This window comes from Pinus tabuliformis, chromosome 9 (assembly GCF_031772625.1).
Source record: "Pinus tabuliformis cultivar Carrire ecotype Pingquan chromosome 9, CPIR1, whole genome shotgun sequence".
NCBI classification, from domain to species: Eukaryota; Viridiplantae; Streptophyta; class Pinopsida; order Pinales; family Pinaceae; genus Pinus; species Pinus tabuliformis.
In genome coordinates, this window is record NC_142307.1 from 1,593,524,507 (window position 1) to 1,593,529,749 (window position 5,243).

Below are 5,243 nucleotides of genomic sequence, written 5' to 3' on the forward strand. Positions count from 1 at the left end.
TGTAAGTGATAATTTGTTTCAATATTTTTAGTCTCGAAAAACTAGGATGTTGGAAAAGCAGTTTCAAAGTGCAGTTTCCAAAAATGTTGACTTCGAACCCACCCCCCCGGTTGATAAAGTTTGGACGGCAAAGGAGGGCCAAGTTGTGAGGTATACCATCAAATCTGGGGGGAGTGAGCAGGATGAAAAATATGTGAATGAGATTTAATGTGACAGGGTGGAAAGTGATGGTGGGGTCCAGAGCTATAGTGGTTGTGACATGCGGAGGGTATGGAGTATGGCGAATGAATGAATAAAGTTCTAATATCACAAATAACATTGATATTTATAATTTATGGTTAATTAAAACCAATCAACATATACACATGTATTCCATGTTATGACTTAGGATAAAAATCCTATCATGCTCCAATTTCATTTCTCTACCTACCCTTATGTTGAGCGATGGAAAAGGTATGCATTTGCCATTTATTTCTTTATCTTTTCCTTTGGATCATAACTCCTTTACATTCTAAAATGGTAATATGTTAAATAATTATGATAGAATTAAGGAGATTTGTGATTAATACAAAATAACTAATTATTTTCTTTTTCTATACAGAAAGTGAAGGGAATAGAAAATCACTATTCAGAAGGTAAAGACAAAAGCAAGGCAACTGTTGTTCCTCCATTAGGAAACTGTGTCTAGACAAGAAGAATGAGATTGGAGCATGTAGCTCGGGAAAAGACAGAGAAAACATAGTGGTTGCACAAGAGGACTAGAAGACAACTGAAGATGGAAGATTAAGTGAATCCCTCAGGATCTTTTGTTCCTCAGGGATCACTACTTTAAAAGTTATCTATAACCTTTATGTATCCGCCTACCCATTATAAATGGGGCAACAATTGTAAGACAAAAAGAGGATTGATTTTTCAGAATTGTTGTTGTAATTTCAACTTTGATCATCGACTCTCTTTGAGGAGAGATAGTTGTAACTATGCCATATATGATTAATATATAACTCAGTTGTAGTTCCATTATCTGATCCTAGTGTAAACGTAGCAATACTTCCCTGGTGGCTAAGGGCCCAGCCCTAGTGGATCCACTTGCTTCTTGTATCACTATTTTACAATCACTGTCGTGTGTGGTTTGATTTCCTTTTTCATTTCCTTAATTCACTTTATTTGGTAATCTTCTCTTTATGAACATCTCGTTGAATTACTCTATTACATCAAGATCGTAATTAGACTGCGTTGATAACACGATTATTATTCATAACTCAATGTCGTGCTATTCCTTTTGAAACAATACTGTGCTGTCTAGTCTAGATTCTGTTGTTCACTCACAACTGCAACTGTTGTTCATTTAATTGCTGTTCAATTATAATCACGATTGTCGTTCCTTTATACCTGCGATTAATGTTCACTCTGCCAAAATAAGATTACTGATTCTATTACTTTATAGTCACTATGTGTTTACACTTAATGAGATTTGTTGTTCCTTTATTATCTGAAGATTGTTGTTCAGTTCATTTCAGTTAAAGATTGTTGTTTAGTTCATTTCGGTAAAGAGTGTTGTTCGATTCATTTCCGTAGATTAAGCTTTGTTGTTCAATCTTTTCAAAAAACTTCGTTGTTGTTCCTTTTCTACAAGGACTTGCTTTCACCTTTTAATTGATAGTGCAAGAAGTGTGTTTTAGTAAGCATTTCCAATCAAATTGTTATTACTTGCTTTAGTGTGGATTGAAAGATATACAACTATAAAGAACATTGACTATCATTGTCTAAGTTATCAGATTGATGGTCCTGTTTATGATTGATTTCATTTATATCAGTTGACAGAGGAAAGGGTTATCACTACTGCATCCTTGACTGATAAATTGCTATAAATTTCTGAATGAATGATTTAAGTTTCAGCGCATTAAGGTTGTGAAACAGGAAAGTGTTCCATCTGTGGACAGAGGCAATCCCTCTAGCCCTAGAGTGGGTCTAGTCACAAACAAGGACAAATCAACAACAATTCTCCTTAAATAATTCAAGTTAGAGGCCTACCTCAACCGGTGGTCGATGAAGTTCCGTTGCGCTGCTCCAGCTTCTGCTTCTTTCTCCTAGAGAGTAATCAACCTGAAACAAAGCAAGGAAATACAACAAAGCACATAACTGGATACAACAAAGAACTATTTACCCATAAAGTCAAGAAATCATGAGTTATCTAAAAAGAGAAATTGAAACAATGCCAAGATTGGTTCAACAATGATCACTTAGATAATCAACCAAAAGCAAGCAAAGGGGAAGGCTCAATCACACCAACAGCAAGCAGCAAACGAATCTTTACGAACAAGCAACCAAGCAAAGCTGATCCAGCAAACTTGGAACAATAAAACTAGGTCACAAAGCAAAAAGGTAAGATTTGCTCAGCAAAACTCACAAGAGAGTGCTTCAACCTCCAGATAGTGAAAAACAAGTCATAAACCAAGTGAGAAAAGCATGGGATAGCAAGACTAACAGATTCAGGAGGTAGAATTGAAGAAATTCAATTCTACAGCAATCAGCGTGGGTGATACACAGTAACAAAGCGCTGATAAAGAACGACGCGTAGCAACAATGCGATGTTAGCACGAAAGTACACGCCTTTTCCGTGACGGTCTGATTTACAGAACCGTCGTGTCTGTTAGGTGTAATAATGCGATGAACAGGAGATTACAAAAATGGTGGCACGGTGACAGCGCAACTGTTTAATTGAAAAACGCGATGATGTTCAAAGACAGCCACAATCAAGCCAAAAACTCCCAAACCAAGACAGTCAATCTTTAAACAAATAGAGCATCTCCCAGACCAAACGAGGAAACCCAGAAACAGACAACTAATCCCCAAATTTTTGAAAAGAGACCGAAACAAAAACTCAAGGTAAGAATGAATCAAAAAGGGACAAAGGGCAGTGCCCCAACGGAGTCGCCAATTTGTGAAACAGGAAAGTTTTCCCTCTGCGGACAGAGGCAACCCCTCTAGCCCTAGAGTGGGTCTAGTCACAACCAAGGAAAAATCAATAACAATTCTCCTTAAATAGTTCAAGTTAGAGGCCTACCTCAGCCGGTGGTTGATGAAGTTCTGTTGCGCTGCTCCAGCTTCCGTTTCTTTCTCCTAGAGAGTAATCAACCTGAAACAAAGCAAGGAAATACAACAAAGCACATAACCAGATACAGCAAAGAACTATTTACCCATAAAGTCAAGAAATAATGAGCTATCTATTACATTGCATACGAGACATAGGAAAACATCATTGATTGCATTAAATATGAAAAAGAGTAAGCTTACAACCCAGGTCTTGACGTCACAAGCCTTCTCAAGAGGGTCCAACCAGCATGTTCCTCAAGCATTCACCCTTGAAGATGGATCTCCCAATACAAGTCTCTCTCACTCACAAGTTTCACACAAGATCAAACACACTTCACAACCTTCCTTAAGCTCTCAAACAATCCCACACTTGTCACACCATATACCTATCAAGCTCACAACACTATCAACAACACTCCAAAGACTAAGAATTCCAAACTAGCAGCTCATAGCAATGGTGAAAACTTAAATAGGAGAAGGAGTTTCCATGAATGGTGGGAAGATGAGCTTATCTCCAAGGAAGGTAGCACAAATGACAAAACAATCATGCCAGAGAAGGGAGGGCGACATAAACAAGGCCAACAACTAGGTCTAGAGTCATCTGGAAGGCCGGCTGTTAGAACAAACTCGCCCAAACTAGATCATCGCGGGTACATAACTGTACTAGAGCGCTGACATCGCTACTGCATAACGAAGAAGGTCATGTCATCGCGATCAAATAAAATCAACAGTTGTGTTGTCTCATGAAATCCGACCATCGCGGGAATCACATGTACTTCTGCGATGACAACGCGTATGGTCTGTTTTGGAGCGCTCATCAACGCGTTTATTTTGACAACAGTCATGATGATGCAGAAACTTTGGCAAAGTGGGTCATTTGGCAACATCAGAGAGCATGAGCATGAATGATTTGGACTCATGACACAGTAGGAAGACTGGAATGAAGGCAGTGACAAATTACTGTGTAACAGATGCCCCCTAAAGTATGAAGCCCGAGAGAGTGGGAGGGGTGAAATGCTTTACGAAACTGACTGACTTGGAACACCACCGGGAAGAACCTGCACGCAAGTACAACTGATATCTCTGATAATGAATTACATGTAGTCTAGGCATGGGCGCAGCCATCCAAAAGACATACGAAATAGGTCTGTGGTATGGACGCAGCCACCTAGCTAATGAGACCATGATGATAATAAAGGTATGGTCGCAGCCATCCATGAAGACTCAGGTATGGTCGCAGCCATCCATCAATGAGTCATGTAATCATAAAACCAATCCATGCAGTGCGAACACGTGTAAGCTGAGTTCGGGGTCTTGAACCCATCCGATCATAGTACAAATCCTACCATGCGAATAGGGGTGCTGAGGTTGAGCATGATAGAATATCACTTGATTAACGGTCAATGATGAAAACCGGTAACGAGCGCGAGAGAAACCACCGGTTGAGGTAGGCCTCTAACTTGAACTATTTACCCATAAAGTCAAGAAATCATGAGCTATCTAGTACATTGCATACAAGACATAGGAAAACATCATTGATTGCATTAAATATGAAAAAGAGTAAGCTTACAACCCAGGTCTTGACGTCACAAGCCTTCTCAAGAGGGTCCAGCCGGCATGTTCCTCAAGCATTCACCCTTGAAGATGGATCTCCCAATACAAGTCTCTCTCACTCACAAGTTTCACACAAGATCAAAAGCACTTCACAACCTTCCTCAAGCTCTCAAACAATCCCACACTTGTCACACCATCTACCTATCAAGCTCACAACACTATTAGCAACACTCCAAAGAATAAGAATTCCAAACTAGCAGCTCATAGTAATGGTGAAAACTTAAATAGGAGAAGGAGTCTCCATGAATGGTGGGAAGATGAGCTTATCTCCAAGGAAGGTAGCACAAATGACGAAACAGTCATGCCAGAGAAGGGAGGGTGACATAAACAAGGCCAACAACTAGGTCTAGAGTCATCTGGAAGGCCGACTGTTAGAACAAACTCGCCCAAACTAGATCATTGCGGGTACATAACTGTACTGGAGCGCTGACATCGCTACTGCATAACAGAGAAGGTCATGTCATCGTGATCAAATAAAAGCAACAGTCGCGTTGTCTCATGAAATCCGACCATCGCGGGAATCATGTGTACTTTCG